The sequence below is a fragment of the Aythya fuligula genome, chromosome 14, assembly GCF_009819795.1.
Source record: "Aythya fuligula isolate bAytFul2 chromosome 14, bAytFul2.pri, whole genome shotgun sequence".
NCBI classification, from domain to species: domain Eukaryota; kingdom Metazoa; phylum Chordata; class Aves; order Anseriformes; family Anatidae; genus Aythya; species Aythya fuligula.
Window position 1 is genome coordinate 18574425 of NC_045572.1, and position 17154 is coordinate 18591578.

Consider the following 17154-nt stretch of genomic DNA (forward strand, 5'->3'; position numbering starts at 1 on the left):
GGCAGCCCTTGGTGGCTGGAGTGGTGGATGGTTTTGGTCATGGGCTCTGCTGGTGTTCGAGCAGGGACCATTGGCCCTCCATGCGGGGCACAGAGCAGAGGTGGGTCTGGGAAGCCTTGCAGTAATGCAGGCAGTGGGTATTTTATGGCATGCACGTAGTTGTTTCATGAGGAATTTGAGGTAAATCTGTCCTGGCTGTTGAAACCTCATCTGGAAGCCATGGTGACCGCAGTCTGTTAGCAAACTCTGCAGTAGCCCGCGGTGAGCGTGTTCATGAAGCACCTAAGGGTTAAAGACGGATCGTTTCCCTCTCTCCCCCAGCCAGTAAAGGTAATTATACCACCATCTATTTAGCTGCTGAAGAATTTGCCATTGAGTAGATAGGGCCCTGCTTCACCAGAGCCCTTCAGCAGTCCAACAATATCGCATTACCCAGATTGTATAAAGAGCACGAACGATTTCCGCTCGCGGATCTATAATGGAGGTATCTCTTTACAAAGCCCCTACTTCAGGCCAGCTGAATGCCTCCGCCGTGCCTCAGAAATCCCGCAGCCCTAATCCCTTCAGCAACAAAGATCTGTTTCTTTGCTTAGCATGAAGTAGACCTCAGAGGCCGGTGTGTGCCTTGGCCTGTAGGCCAAAAGCCTCCTGTTTACAATTTCCCTATTCCTGTTTTTAATGTTGTTCTGAGAGCAGCCACAAAGGGCCAGTTTTGTCCAGCAGGAACAAGGGAGCTATTAGAGAGGGACGGAGGAAGGAAGGAAGGGAGATCCAAAAGGAGCAGCCCAGGAGGGATTAGCATACACAGCTGTTCCCTGAGGGACAGGAGCTTTATGCTTTTTATAATTTCCCTCTCATTTACATTTTTTAATATCTTGTTTCCTTCTTTCTGCCCTCCTCCCCCCCATTTCTTCAGGACCATCTGCCCATTTTATTGGATTTTTGTTTTCCAGGCGAGCGCATCCAGCCCGGCGTGCTCGCTGGCTCCGAAGTTAAACCCTGCTATTTGGATCAACTTCAGCTTTTTTCCTCACTCTAAACCCTCTCTCCTGCATTGTTCACCTTACGTCCCTCCACACGGCCCTGTCCTGGTGGCTGTGGGAGCTGTGGGTCGCTGCCCACGGCCGGGCCAGCGATGCTGAGCGGTGCGGGTTAGCGAGCATCCGAGGCTGAGGGCTCATCCCTGAATGCACATTGTTCTCGAAGCTCCCAGGACCAGAGGGGAGAATAGTTGAACTGTTTACAATATTGTTTCATAGGCTGCTAAAAAGCGGCCGTCTGTTTTTCAGAAGCGCAGCGAAACGTTTATGAGCGTGGGACCTGCTCCAGCTCTCTGCCGCGGAGCTCTCGCGCCGGGGCCGGGGCCGTCCCGCGCCACGCGCCAGCCGGTGCGCGCTGCTGACAAAGGGGTTGCAGGACACACACACCTCAGCCTTTCCTCCCTTTTCCCAGATGAGGATCTTCCAGGTGCCCTGATTTACAGAGCAACCAGGCTGGGCTGGGCCAGTCCCATCCCGCTGCGTTCATTGAGCCGTGGTGAGGCCGCAGCCGGGGAGCGCCGAGGACACCGGGCACAGCGTCCGCGTGGGTCTGCTCGCCACATCTGCCTTGCAGCGACTGCTTCTGGGGAGCCCCAACCCCTTCCTCTATTTCTGTACTGTGTGCGTGCCCCTGTGCTGCTGCAGAGCTACCAACAGCTGCTCCTGCCCTTACCTCTGATAATTCACGTTCGTCATCTTAAGTTTGTGCGTTTAATTGAAAGCAAATTAATAGCACAGCAGCTTTTTTCTCTCATGCGAGAGGAGAGGTCGTATATCTGCCTCCGTGCTTTTACGGCTTCGTGTCGGTTATTTCCAGCGCGGCAGGCTGCTCCTCATGTGGGAGTTAGAGCAGGTCCTTCCAAAAAGTGACCTGTTTTTTTCCCATGAAGAGACTTTGACGCAGGATCACTCCAAAGCTCATTAAGGTCGTTAAAAATATTTATTTTAGGCAGATGGATGCTCTAACCAGAATTGTAACCCAGTTGTAGGTAAATGCAGGAATAAATCAGAATTTGAGTTTTACTGTAATGGCCATGAATGTTCCACTGTATCTTCGGCATAAGGGATCCCATTGTACAAATTTAGGATGTCTACAGCTTTTACGCGGTTTCATCTACATTTCTTAGGATTTAATATTTGAAGTTCCTTCTAGGGATGTATCAAAGGAAAAGCTGGATTTAAACTCTATTCAGAAAGTTTTCACATATTCAAAATTACTTAGTATTTATAAAAGTAATTAGCTTCCATGGAGTACATTTAATGCATCCACCTCCTGGAAATGGGGTGTTTTGTCCCGTTCGGCAGGGGCCGCGCGTTGGACCCGAGCAGAGCAGGGCTGTGGTTAACATCCTCCCGACTCACCCGGGGACGTCCAGCCTAAACCCTTCCTTCCTGCCCAAAGTGGAATTATCATTAACTCATAACTCGTTTTCAAGAAGAACATTTTTTTGTAGGCTGTGGAGTTCTTCCAAGAATTTTTCAATTTTTACAAATGAAAATATAGTCTAAACCAGATGCCAGCTGAAATGCACTTACTTTATACCAGCTAGCCAAGGCAATGCACCACAAGCTCAGCAATGTGACCTTTAAAATAGCCTTTCTAGAACAAGCTGGTAAGAACACTTTCTAAAAACCCACAATTGCAGCTACTCTTATTACTCATAATATCCTTGATGGAGAGGAACTTAAAAATAATACTTAAGGAACTTAAGCTTCAACAACCCCAATAGACTTAGTTTCTGTGCAGCACAGGCTTCCTTCGTGGGATTATAGATTTGAGACTGTGATTATAGTGTTGATGATAATGTTCATTTTCTAAATCATTATTTGTGTAAGAATAAAATAAAACAAAACAAAATAAAATAAAATAAAATAAAAACAAAAGGATTGAAGCCTCTTCTTCAATTTTCTCATGAAAAATGAATAGTTCTGTGATCTAGCCATTTGTTTCTGAATGTGGATACATATTTCTCTGTTTTCTCCACATATTTATTAAACTAACAAGTATTATATACATATTTATGTAAAATACAATTGGACAATGCATTTCAAATCAATAGAGTACTTTGAGTCATCACTCTGAATGATGCTTTGTAGATGCACAATTATATATTACTTTCTGGGATTTTTGGAATATTCCAAGCTGTGCTGAGCTACTATTTAATTAAAACTGTCACTTGGGATCCAGTTTCTTTAGGTTTTTGTGTCAGGACATGAGAACCTAGTTTACATATTGCTGTCAAAGCCATGCCTGGGTGCCGCGGTGAAGCTGCCCGTGGGTACAGAGGAGCGGCGGGGCCCTGCTGCAGTCGGGAAACCAAAACAACTCCAAATCCAGTTTGCTTTAGTCCAGTTGACAAAAGACTTTGCACCAACACTTCAGACCTGATGGAACGATATTTTTCTATCATTTGTGAATTTTCTGTTGAACTGATTCCACTCAATGTGATGCTTAGAGCAAAACTTTTCCTGCCTCTTTAACTTCTTTCATGCTAGGCAGGGTGGAAATGAGATATGTTTTCCTTAAAAGCCTTTATTTTTGCCCGCTTTTCTATTCGCCTTGTTACAAAGCACATTGGTATTCAGATTTGTCACCTTATAAAGCCCCAGTTCTGCTGAGGCTCTCCGGTCCCTACCGCCAGCGGCAGGATATTGAAGGATTTGAGCTGCAATCTCTAAGCAGCAGCAAACACTGCTTTAATCCAGCTCATTTCCATGCTAGATATAACTCGCTCAGCCCTACATTTCCTAGAGGTAATGCTTGATTTCCAGAAGCTGTTGTTTCTGGCCGTCCAGGCTTTTCTGGTGGAGTTTTCCCCGACAGAGGAGCGAGGGCAGGGCGGGCGGCAGCGGGGCCGTGAGGGGCTCTCCCCTTCCCTCTCTGCTGGCCCGGGGCTCACCAAGGCAGGAGCTCGGAGCCCCTGCTCCTCCTTGCCCAGCCTCTGCTCCCCCCTGGGACCGCTTCACGCCGCGTGGTGACAGGGCCGTTACTGCAGAGCGGCCGGATGGGGACCACCAATTTAGTTCTCACAGACCGTGGCTTCTGGCTCTTCAAGAGCATTGTTTTGACACTGGCAGGAAAAAATTAGGCCATTGTCTTTGCTCCCATGAAATTTCCTGTCCTCTCTTTATGAGGTGTACGACTGCACAAAGTGCCTTTCTGCTCCCACAGCGGCGAATCTCGACACCCACGGCTTGGGCTGGTGTCCTGGGGTGGAATTTTTTTAAGGGCTGGTTTGGGCCGTTTGCCCATACGAAATGAATGAATGAATAAATAATCTGCAGCTGTCCGAATAGCTGTGACACCTCCGTGCTCTGGCCAGTGCTTTGGAAGAGGATGGGGAGAAGGAGCGTGGAGCTGAGCCCTTCTCAGCCCTGCTGAAGCTCCCCTGGCCGGGGACAGCTGAGGATGTGGGGGCAGCCCCCGGGTCCTGTGCCAGCAATTTATAGGGCTGGGGTCCAGGGTACCAGGAGCGGAGGGGAGAGGCTTCTCTGCTCTGTGCTTGTTTGCCGAGACAGCCTGGAGGAGAAAGTCGAGCAGGGAATCCCATAGAAAAGCCAAGTACCTCTTCTCGAGGCTGGAGAACAGGGTGAGCCTGGAACATCTCGGGGTGTCTGGTTGCCTGGTGGGGGAATAGGGCTGGAGCAGGCGAGGGTGGGGGACGAGCAGGGCTGGGACAGTGCCAGCAGGATGGGAAGGGGGCAGAGACCGTGGAAAGCAGCTGGGGAAGGAGCCTTCTTTGCAGGAAGCCGAAATGTTATTATTAGTACTCAGTTTCCTGGACAAAAGAGTCTTGTCTATTTAAATACTTCTGCTTCACAGAGTCGTAGTTCTCCAGACACAATAAAATTTGCCTTTTCTCCCTGGTGTTTTCATTTTCCGTTTGCAGCAGGTGGTGCAGGCTACTGTGTGCTGCCGAGCAAGGCATTCGCGGGCTGCTGCGTGCGCTTGTTCTGCTCTGGGGACCGGGGAAAGACAGGTCCCATCGACGAGGTGCTTGTTCCTCGTGTCCCACGGCAGGTACTGGCAGAGATGCTGCTCCTCTACGGTACTACTTCTGAAATGCTGCTGCTGGAGAGATTCAGATCTATCAGATTTGAATAAAAAAAAATGAAAAAATGTAAATGTGTGTTTTATGATCCAGCAGTGAGGTGCAGAATCCCTGCTGATGGCCCTGTGTGGGACACTCTGCCCCATGGTGAGCACGGGGAGACAGCTTCTGCCTCTGTGAACTTTGAGGGTGGCAGCTCTGGAGACCACCGAGACCTCGCAGAAGATAGTGACCAGCTCTCAGGACAAAGTACGTTTTGGGATGTAGCCCTGGAGGAGCGGGCATCCCAGCTGGCTGACTTTCTTTCTGAATGAAATTTACTGGCTTGGGCACTCGCCATCTCTGCAGCATGTGTAGAAAGCTCTTAGATGTCATGATTTAAAATCATGCCAGTCTTTTTTTTTTTTTTTTTGCCATACAACACACTAGTCTCAAGTGAAACAACACTCATTCTTCAAACAATAAGTACTTGGGGAATGCACAAAGAACTGTAAATGTTTTATGGGCATGGATTTGGTTTATTCATTTTTTTTCACAATAGGTAAAGCCACAGACTTATACATCGTGTGCATAAAATCAGTTATCTGCCAGTCCAAGCAAGCACAACTAACACTCCTACACCACTGCAGCTCTGTGCCCTGTGTGGGCTGGACCCATGTGCCTGCAGCAGGCTCTGGCTTCTCCCCCAGCTGCAGGTAAAAGCAAGACAAGGGGCACATTTGGTCCCAGGTGAGGATGTTTGGGGCTGGGAAGAAGGAAAAATTCACCTGCTGCTGATGGTCCTGAGGAGGGGCTGGGGAAGGGGTGCGATGGGGTGGAGGGGCACTGAGAGACTTGTAATGTATGAATGCAGCCACCCCCTGGATGCATGCTGTGGAGTGTGAATGGGGAAGGAGTCTGGCAGTCAGCGTGTGAGCCGGCATTTCATCTGGAGGTGTGAGTTTTGCTGACATGAGATCACACTCAGTTCCACTAAAAGTGTAATTTTCCTTGCCTGTTTATTTCTAATTGTTCTTGGTTGCATAAATGGGCACCAGCAGCACTGGCATCTGCAGGCAGAGACCTGGAGAGCTGTGTGTAAGCTGCTGACTTCCTCTGCTATGTGTAGGGACAGCTTAAACCAGCAGGTATTTAGTGTAGGTGAGTGCATTTAGGTGAAAGCCCATGTGCAGATCCACGGTGCTGAGTAATTGTGGCTCACTGGGTTGTCTCTGGAAGACTTCACTGCTTAGGAATAAAAAAATCAAAGCAATGGGTATTTTCCTTCTTAACCCCACTACAGGCATCATTAAGGATTCCATTTTGTGTGAGGTTTTGCATAGAAGTTTCAGTAAAACTTTAGCAAAAGCAGCCTTAAACATGTGCAAAATGTTGTAAGAAATGAAAGCTTCCCCGTGCTGTCCTCTCCTTCCTCTTCACCTTCCTGTGCAATCCCAGACAGGACCATGATGGGGGAGGGATTTTGCACAAAGGTAGCTCCACGATCAGCCTTCCAGCAATTCAAACCCCCCTGCATCCCGCTTGGAGCTGCCTGGCAATCTGCTTGGCTCCCAGTTGTGCCTGCACCAGGGAGTGCATCTGAGGGAGGGCAATTCATCGTGCACCCCCCTTCCTAAACAAGCCTCCAGAGTAAGGAGTCTTAAGGAAGACCAAAATATTTCACTCTAAACTATTCCTCAGCTTCCACATAAATAGGGGAGTGATAATAACACCCTGCTATCTCCTGTGAAGTGCTCGGAGAAACACGGATAAAAGCATCCGTAAGTGTAAAGTATCATTACTTGGCAGCTGCTGCTATCCTCCTCCACTGCCTGCGCTCTGCCGGCCGCTCATTAGTTTAAAGGCTGCAAATAACCTCCAGAGCTTCTCCAAGCGGAAACGAGAAATGCTTTGCTAGAAATGATAGCTCTTTGTGCTTTTTTTTTTTTTATTTTATTTATTTTTTTTTTTTTTTTTTTTTCTTTTCTGCTTTTGTGATATTCACGTGTGAGCCAAGGCCTGTGATTTGGAAGGAATTTTGCCTGGAGGTTTGCAAAATTGAATGTGGAAATGTTCAGGAAGCGTTGCATAAAGATGACTTTTGATGTTGCTGTACAAACAGCCACGAGCCCGAGCTCGCAGCCCCAGGCTGTGCCTCTGCCCAGAGGTCTGCAGCCGGAGCGCCGGCCCCGCGGAGGCAGCGCCGTGTTTGCTCACAGCGTCTCATTTGCCTTTTCATTTAGCAATTTGTCTGCTCTCTTTCCTCTTCTGCAGTTTCCTCCCTCCCTTGCCTTGTAAAGTGATCGTCTGCTACCTTTCCCGGGAATGGCAGCGCTCCCCGGAGAGCAGCAGAGGGAGAGACAGCCTAACGAGCACACGCGGCCCCGTAATGGTGCTTTTCCCTCTCTTTTATCCCAGGCCATTTGTTGGGTGGTGTGGTTGACAGGCTGCTGCGGGCACTAGGGAGACGAGCACGACACCACCTTTCTTTGGTTACTTTTCTGCTCTTTTTCCCTTTTTCCCTCTGAAACTTAGGCTCTCTCCCACCATTCCCCAGCTGTCCAGCCGAGCTCCGTGCAGGCACCAGGAGCCCTGATTGCCCTTCCTCTTTGCGCCCTGGTGCCTGCTGAAGATGCAGATGCCTGATTTGGGGGGCAATTACCAAGCAAGCGAGAATTACTTGGGGTTGTTTTATTTTAGTTTTGTTATTTGTGACGGTGAGTGGGTCTGAGCAGCATCCGGCCGGCGGCCGTCCTCTCCAGATCCACATCTCACCACTTCAGTGCTGCCCGGGTCAAACCTGCAGGTCTGTACGTCCCCGCTGCAGATGTGGCCAGTTCTGAGGTCTTTGTGCAGGGAATGGAGGGGTGACAGCTCTTTGCTTCAGATACAGGAGGGATCTGGACTCAAACTCATAAGCACGACGTTTTTCCTGGTGTGACACAAGATTTGTTCCGCTCCGCTGACCGAATGCCTGCCCTTTGCTGGAATAAAATGAGGGCACGCATAGAATTACTGTTTTGTCTTAATTCTGGAAAGGGAATGCTTTTACCTTTCCCCACCTTCCGTTTCCTGGGGATACCGAGCTAGCTCCCGACAGAGCCTGCCCGTGGCGATAGGAGCCCCAGGATAAGGGACTTTGTTTGCATTTCAGGCCAGCTCGGTCTCTCCCCGCTCCAGGAGGGATCTGGTGGCCATGGGGACAGCGGTGGCTCCTAGGTGACTGTGGAGTGCACGCTGGCCTGGAGATACGCTGAGCCGCTCGAGCAAATCGTCTTAAAATAGTCTTCATATGTGATGCAGAAGAACCCAAGCAAAACACAGAAAGCAGCCAAACCCAAATTTATGCTTGTGGTTACTGAAGCTTGTGAGATCAATTTTTTGTTTACTTAAAACTGATTTCAAAGAGTTCTTCTCCTTTAATTCTCATTCTTGCTGCTGGGGCTGGGGGATGGTGGCGGCGGTGGCGGAGGCTCAGCGCCGCTCCAGGGCGCAGGGGCTGGGCTGGTGGGCGAGGGCAGGGCAGGGGCAGCCGGGTGGCCGTGGGCATCGTCCCCACTGACTGAGCTGGTGGCAGCAGGGACATGAGAGCACGGGGTCCTTCTGGGAAGCAAATTGTGCCGGGCAGGCACTGGGCTTCCGTGAAGTCAGCTGCTGAGGAGCTGCTTACGCGAAGTGCTCCTGTGCTGAGTTTTGACCCAGGACTAAATTAGGGAGGAGGATAAAAAAAAAATCAGCTCACTGCCAGGAACTTGCAGATGTCCTAAGGTACCTCTGTGCTGCGGGAGGGTTTTGGAGCTGGTGTCTGACCCTAGTCTCACCCTGTGACAAGGACAGGGTGATGGCTCTGTTTTACAGTGCTCACGTCCATCCCATGGGGATGCTGATGCTGTGGGATGGGTTCTAGGCTGGGGCAGCACGTAGGCTAGGGTCCCACGTGCTGCCTCCTGCTTCCTCTGGCATGGCCCACAACAGCACTGCAGAACACGGGCAAAACCAGGCGGAAGGTAGAGAAATGCCTCCTTCTGGTCTCGGCTGTGTAAGTAAATGCTCGGCCTCAAAATGTGTGGGACTAAGGGGTGGTGGGGCTGGGGAGCACCACTGCACCCTGTAGGACAGGACCTGCGGTCACGGCTCTGTTTGCATGCCCCAGCAGTCACCAGAGAGATCCTCTCACCTCTGTGGGACCGCAGAAAAGTAGATCTGGGCAGAGCTTTATTTTCGTTTCCGACTTTTTGAAAAGGTTGAAGATAGCAAGTGTTTAAAGCACCACTTCAGTTAAAAAAAAATAAATTCAACAAACAAACCAGAAAAAGAAACCCCAGCCCCAAGCCCCCACAAAACCTCTGCAGAGCTGGCAGGAGCCCAGCACAGCACCAGCAGTGAGGGCTGATTTCATCTGCCGTGTCATCCCACATGCGTCGGGTTTACCCCAGCGGGATGGAAAAGCCTGGAAAGTTGCACACTGGCATATTTCAGGACAAACCATACAGCACAAGACGTGGGATAAATGAAGTGCAGGCAGGAAGCAGTGGCTCACCCGGAGAGACACCAGTGGTGGGGCTGCAGCCCCCGTGCCCTGCCTGCACCACCTCGTGCTGACCCGATTTTAGGAATCCGAGCTGTGTGGCCCCCGCTTCAGCTGGGAACTGCCTGCAGCCCTCGTCCTGTTAACCAAATGAATCCCTCGGGGTCTGAGCCAGCCCCTTTGCTGCTGCCCAGACGTGACCATCCATTTTCGCAGCAGTGTGGTGAGCACCAACAGGCGACGTGCCCAAACGGAGCCATTCCCGGCATGCCTTCCTTCCCCGGGTGCCTCTCTTTCTTCTTCTCCCTTTTGACACTTGCTTATTTGCAGGTTTGTCAGAATTAGAGGCTCGCCCCCTGTGGAAGTTTTGTCGGACCTGCAGATAAATGCCAGCTTCACCCTGGGCTGCTGGGTGCAGGGAAACGGCATCAAAGAGACAGAAGGAGTTTCTAAAGAGCCTGAATTAAATCTGAGCAACACTCCTGAGGATGGCTGGGTTGTTCCTGCCCCTGGAAAGCACTTCAGGCAAGCTCGGTATTGCTGCTATCAAACTGGACTCACTTCAGCAGGGTGGCTGGGGACCTCCCCTGCTCCTGTGGTGGCACTGGGACCGGTGAAGCCCCTCTGCTGCTGGGGATGGTTTGGAGGCCGGGGGATAAGGAAAGGGGAGGCTCCATGGTCAGCCTCAAAAGCTTGGGGAAAAGCACTGGAATCGAGGTGATGACTGGGAGTGACTTTATGTGAAAGTCACAGGAGCAAAGTGAGCGGAGGGACGTGTCTGAGCCCCAACCCAGGGAGGGTGCTGGTGGCACGGAGCCCTGGGACAGTGACATGGGGCCCAGGGCTGTGAGAGTGGGGAAGTGGGCAGTGGGGGAGAAGCAGGAAAAGTCTTCTACTGGTCTAGAAAAATCAAGGATTAAAACTGTGGTTCCGGCTGGGAGGGAAAGAGAAGACTTTGAAGGGTCCGGGGTAATGGGATGGGGTAGGCCTGGCTGAGAGCTCAGGATGGTTCCTGAAGCCGTGGCTGCACTCTGATACTGCAGCCTCTGCGAAACTCAGGAGTGTGCACAGCAGGCACTGAGAGGGATGGCAGCGTGCTGCAGGCACACAGCACAGCCCGGGGCAGGCTGGAGGGGCCGAGGTGTTTGTGGCCACGGGGACCCTCCTGGGGACAGTGATAATCGGCCAGGCTTAGCACGGGCGTCAGGGAGAGCAGAGGGGCTGTTGAGCACGAGGCAATCGCTAGCTGTCTGGATGGCCTTAACACGATACAAACTGCATGCACACGCAGCGAGTTAAAGCTTGCAGTGGTGAGCCTGCAGCTCCAGGGCACGGCGGCGGGGACGTGAGCCGAGGTGAGGATGTTCGGGTTCAGCGCTGCTCGGAGCCTGGCTGCAGCAGTGTCCGTGCACCAGCCTTTTCCTCTGGGCACGACAGCATCTGCTAAGCTCCGGAGTCTGCAGGATGGTTGTGTTGCTTTTCCCTTCCTGCTACTTTGTCACAATCTGTTTTTCCATAACAGGATTTCAGAATGGAACAAAAACATACAGAAACGAGCCTGGGAACAGCGATGACCCCGGCTAGTGCAAACATACATTTCTACTTACGCAATTTATTTCTTTGTTCTCTGCTAAAAAAGCACCCTGCAAAAACTCCCATCCCTAAATTCCTCCTCTTGCTCCCACCAGACTGTGCCAGGTGTTTGGAGGAGGCTGGGCGAGGAAACCCAAGCTGTCTGCGTGCGTTTTCCTGAGCCGGGAGCGCTGGTAGAGGCAGAGGCGGTGCGGGTTTGGTCTGCCTTCCTTCTGAATGCCCTTCTCAAACTCTTGGGTCGAAAATTTGGCTGGAAAAAAAATACCAGTATTCTCTGTGGAGGCTGGGGAGAATCTGTCCAGAAACTCTGAGGAAAACTAGTAAAATGGTATTTTGGTTTTAATTCATGGCCTTGGGACTGCACCTTTGACCAGTACGTATCTTGCCAAAGAGTGCGACAGTGCCCACAGCCTTCCTGATTCCTTTTCATTTAGTTTGTGAGGTAATTAAAGAGGGTAAAAATAATTAAGCAGCAGTGATACCGGCTCTCTTTGCAAGAGAAGAGAGTTGAGACCAAACTTGCTTCTTTGAAAACAAACAGAAGTTCATTTTTTTGTTGCAAATTCTTGTTGTGTACTGACTTTCCATGATCAGTGACAGGGAATGGTCTGCCTGGGTGAGTAATGACTGCGCTCAGGCGCCTCTGGATTGCAACTGGGTGTGCTTTGGAAGCTGGAAGTGTTCTTGGAGATGGACGCCTGGGCCCGAGGCTGCAGCCGTGCTCTCCGCAGAGCAAACACCTCCAGCCTGAATAGCTCACACTGCGAACTTCGCACAGCTGTGCCTGGACAGTCTTTTCCTCCTTCCTTTGTCCTGTGTTTAAGGTGTGATTTTAATGCATGACCAACTGGAAGCTGCACTCATCCTTTGAACGAGCTGACTCCTGCTCTCCGGTGCCTGCACGCTGCCCAGGACGGGCACCTCGGGGGCTGCTGCCTTTCGCTCCAGGTGCTGCCAGCAGAGCTGCCTGTGCCACCGTCTGCCCACGCTGCTGTGCCCAGGATGCTCTGCTGGCCAGGCTCAGCACCACCGGCCCCCCTCACTGCTGTCCCTCTGTCTTTATTCCCCGTTTATTCCCTTTATGCCATCAGCCGTCAGCGCAGGCAGCAAACAGCCCAAACGCACCCCAGCACAGGCTGTGGCTGGGACGGGTTTGGCACCGAGTTAAGTCATAAAGGATAAATGCGCTTTATAGCCACATTCAGGATGTAGCTGTAATGGCTAAATAAAAACATACCCAAAGCCATGGAAGCTGTCAGCCGAGGCCCAAGGGAACCGTGCTGTTGTACAAGCAAACTGTGGGTACTGCAAATCACTGCGCAGAAAGAGGGGAAGGGACTGAACTAAGGGGGTGCAGAAAGAGGGGGGCGGGTGGTGAGAGTGCTGCTGAGGAACATTTACGACACGTTTAAATCAGCACTGAGGGGTCCCTGCAGTCACCATGAGCACAGTTCCCTCTGTCCCGCTGTGTCCCCAGGTGGAGAGGGCAGGGCAGGGCCAGAGCCGGCTGTGGAGCTGGGGGGCTTGTGGCCATGGGGCTGGGACAGGGGAGAGGTGCTGGGAACAGCAGGCGACGGGGAGGTTTCCACCCTTATGTTCTCCCCAGCTCATCCACAAGTTTGTCACCAGGGTGGGTCCCTGTGTGGCCCCGCTGTGGGGCAGCTGCATGGGAAGTCCTGGGAGCCCCGTGCCCAAAATTTCCTGGCTGCTGCTCCTCGTGCATGGATGCTGCAGGCTCCTCGTGCGGGCCGGCTCCTCGCCTCACGTGTCCGGGACAGAGGAAGCGAGGAAGGAGCCTGCTACCAGCAGCCTCTGTGGACCCAAGACGTTTCCCTAATAACATCCAGATGGATCCACAGAAATCGTTCGCATCTCAGAAGAAGAAAAAAAAAAAAAAAAAGCACGTCAGCTGCAGGATAAATGAGATTCGGATGGCTGAGGCAGGGCAGCCTGGAGGAGAAGCCCGCTGCCAGGACCACGGGTATGTCTGAGACACAAAAACAGCGGCGGGAGCACCCGGGGATGGGGCTGCAAAGCCTGGTCGCAGCCTCCTGCCCTGCAGTGCTCAACGGAGCCCCTTCCTCCAGGGTTAGCCCAGAGCTCACTGACTGGCTCTGAACCCAGCAGCACCTTTTCTTTGCGAGGCAGGCTGCAGAGCCCAGCTCTTCCTGCACATCTGGTGGCAGGTGCCATCCTCCTTCCCAGCCCCTTTGCCAGGGGGAGGAGATCAGTGCTGGAAAATTGGGGAGGGGGCACTCTGCAGCGAAACGACAGCTTTGGGGTGCTGGGGAGGGCTTTGTGCTTGTCACAAGCGTTCCCACAGCTCGGGGCCTGTGGCTGTGCCCTCGGAGCAGGGCTGTCCCCTCGTGGAGGGGACACTGGGGACACTGCATGCTGGGGGTGATGAATGCACAGCAGCTCCGGAAACGGGGCCGGGGAGGATGTGAGAGGCAGAGGATTCACATCCCGGAAACTCCGCGGTGTAACAGCTCGGGAATTCGGCGTGATAAATGTATTTGTCTGTGCTGGTGCAGGCAATGCGCTTAATGTGGGAAGCAGAGTTTCCTGCAGCACCAAGTCAGCAGGGAAGGGAAAACCCTGAGAGCCAGGAAGGGCCCTGGGGAGGCGAAGCAGGTATGGGGACCATGGCAGTGCTGCAGGGGGAGGGTTTGCAGGATCTTGCTCCAGCTCCTGCAAATTCCCCCCCTCTTCCTAATGTGACCCTCACCACGGACATTGGTCCCGTTTAAACAACCGACTGGCACTGCCTCAGATCCCCGGCGGGGGTTTGGGGTGGGCATGGTGGGGGCCGATGCTGGGGCCGATGCTGGGGACGGTGTCCGGTGGCTCCCCGCAGCCCCTGCCCACAGGGGGAGGCTGCTGGTGGCACAGCGGGTGCTGCAGCCCTGGCCCCGGCCGCCCACCGCCGGGATGTGTGTGTCCTCCGGCAGCCTCTCCAAAATGCCAACCGCAGCAAAGCGGCGGAAACCCAAAGCCTGCCTTTTGCTCCGATTCCCAGCAGTTCCCAGAGCTCAATCACGGATCATTTCAGGCTCCCTCGCCCCGCTTGCTTTGCCGTTTCGGGCCGGGGCTGTCCCCTGGGCCAGGCACCCCCCTGGGAGCCCTGAGCCCCCCCCCGACCCCCGTCCCATCTCCGGGGGTCCCGGTGCGCCCCGAGCCCCCCCCCGCGGTGCCCCCGCCGCAGCCGCGCCCCCGCAGCTCCCCCTGCCGGCCTCGGACCGGGAGCGCACGGCGGGGGGGGGGGGGGGGGGGGGTCCGGCAGAGGGGGCTCCTGGCACCTTGTGGGGTTTTTTTAGGGTCAGTCCGCCCCAGCACAGCGCTGCCCGACAGCCCAGCCGGCCCCGGTCCTGTTGGGAACGGCCGGGGGGCAGCAGGTGCCCGGTCCTCGCCGCCAGGATTTGGGGTTTTGACCCCAATTGCATCCTCCAGAGCATCAGCACACACTGCCAGGCTGTTTCCAGGGGCTGTGTGTGTGGGGGGGTTATGGCACACAGCAGCCTTCTGCCACCCCCAGTCCCTGCACCCTGGGTCCCACACTGCAGCAGCCCCAGCGAGTGCAAGGGAAGGCAGTGCCTCAGCTGTCAAAAAAGTCCCTTCTGCAGGGAATAACGTCCCCAGGGGCACAGGGACCGGTAAGGTCTGAGCAGGCACCTCCTCGCCTTTAAAGGCAGCTCCGTTGGACAGAAGGACCGGGCAGTCCGTCTGTCCCCAGGGTGCTGCCACCCCCTAGCGTACCTTGCAGCGAAGCCCCGCGGAGCTGCCCGGCCCTTCCCAGCGTTTTACCTTTCATGGGCATTTCCATGTCATCCCCGGGGAACATATGGGAGCCATTAGACCCGGATTTACATTCTTTCCTAACAAATGGCAGCATGTCAGAGGGTTGTTTATTTAACGTAAAGTGTGATATTTTAAAAAAAATAGCTTCAGCCCTTCCAGCGCAATAGTTTGTGTGACTTTTCATGCCCTTCCTGGTGCAGGATAAACATTTAACAGGAACGAGCAGCCGGGTTTTAAATCTCGGCAGAGGACTCCTGAGCCAAACAAAAGCCGGGAGCGCCCGAGATTTAGAGCTCTGCGGCTTGGTGCTGTGCGTGGCTGCCGGCGCGCTGGCCGAGCTCGCAGGCTGCCGAACTTTCCGTGGATTTGCAGACCTGGCCGGGGCCAAGCTGCTGCACCACGCAGCCCCTCAGAGCAGGAGCAAGAGGGAGCGCGGGCAGAGGGGGCTGTGGGATCCCCCCTCACCGCACCTGCCCTGCGCCGCCTCCTCCCGCGCTGCAGGATGCTGGAAGAAGCCTCGACGTGGGATCATCATCTTGCTGGGTCACCGTGCTGGATTGTCGTGCTGGTGAGCAGCTGCCGTGGTGGCCAAGGGGTGGCACCAGCGGTGGCCCCGTGCAGCACACCTGCCCTCTCTGCGCGTGCTGGGGAAGAGCTTCAAGCACAACGACGCTATTACATCCTACAAGTCCTTTTTGTTTCCCCCCTCACCTCTCACCCTAAGGACAAAACTCTCCAGGCTGAGTGTGGTTTCTCTGGGTAACGTCATCCTTGCTTGTTCATCTGTCTGAAGCAATTACTGTGGCTTCCTTAGGGATTATTTTTCAGACAAAGTGTTGACATTTTCCCCCAGTTGGGCGTCAAGTGCGTATCTGAGGTGGTAATTTCTGAGCGTAGAAGTCTAATGAGAGGAATGCCCTGCGGTTAATGAGGTGTTGGAAGGCAGCACAGCTAAATCCAGTATTGCATTTTCCAACTTTCCAGTTTAATTAGAAACCTGGATCTCCTGTTCATGCACTCACTCATTTCTTTGGTTGAGTGACAGCCCAGCATTTCACGGGGAAAATTATCACAATATTTAAGCAAGCTGTTGATGTTGCTTGCTGTCCACATCGCTCCATCTTGTTCCAGCTTGAATCTTTGTGTCTGCCATTGCAAACATCGTCTGCAGCATTTCCCAAGCGCTGGCAGTGCCTGGGGCAGGGCAGGTGGCCGGGCCCTTCTCTTATCCCCGCTCCTCCTGCAGCTCAATGGCCTAAAGCCGGGATTTTGGCAGATATTGGGTCATTGCTGGGTACTGCTAAGCACCGCTTTAAATGTCTGGCTTCCTGTCTCTTATCCCCTGACATTAAGGAATAGCAAGTTTGTAGGAGCAGTGAGAGGAGAGACCGCAGGGCTCAGCCTGGTGGGGAGCTGTGGCACTGTCCCCAAAGTGGCACTGCTGCAGGACCCACAGTGCCACCAGGATTCAGAAGGGTGCATTTCACCTCCCTGCCCAGGTAATTAAGAACCTGTGCAGGTTTGTGGTGGTGGCACAGCTGGTAAATTGTTAGTTGTTAGCCTTTGGTGATGGGGTTGGGTGCACCTGCTATGAGTTAGGGTGCATGTGCTGGGATGTATAAAATAAGGGAACAAGATAGTCCCAGGTATTTGCCAGTGTAGGGGTAGTCACCTTGCCTCCCTGTGGTGCCAGAATATTGATAAAACCCCAAGATATGCTACCATCACATTTTTATTTTTTTTTTTAATTTTTTTTGGGGGGGTGAGAAGGTGTTTGTGCTGAGTAGAATTTTATGAGTATTATTTTCTTCTTCCTTTTAATTAAAATGTTTTCATTGCTGCATACAGCAAAAACATGCCTTTTTGGCTGTTGGGGGTTGTAAGTGAAAGCTGCAAAGTGCTACCTGTAGTCCTTCAAGCTTTCAGTGTGCAGCTGACCCTCCCTGTGGGCATCTGCGTGGAGGCTTTGCTGCCTGAATGTGACCCTCCAGGGAGGGCAGGAATCCCAGGTAAGCTGGTGCCCCCGTGGTCCTGCAGGCGTGGGGCACTGGAGGGATGTGGAAGGGACGTGTGGGGAGGGTGCTGGTGCTGTCCCCATGGTGCTGGCACCACCACGCTCCCCCTTCCCATGGCTGTGTGCTGGGAGGGCTGGTGGGGGCAATGC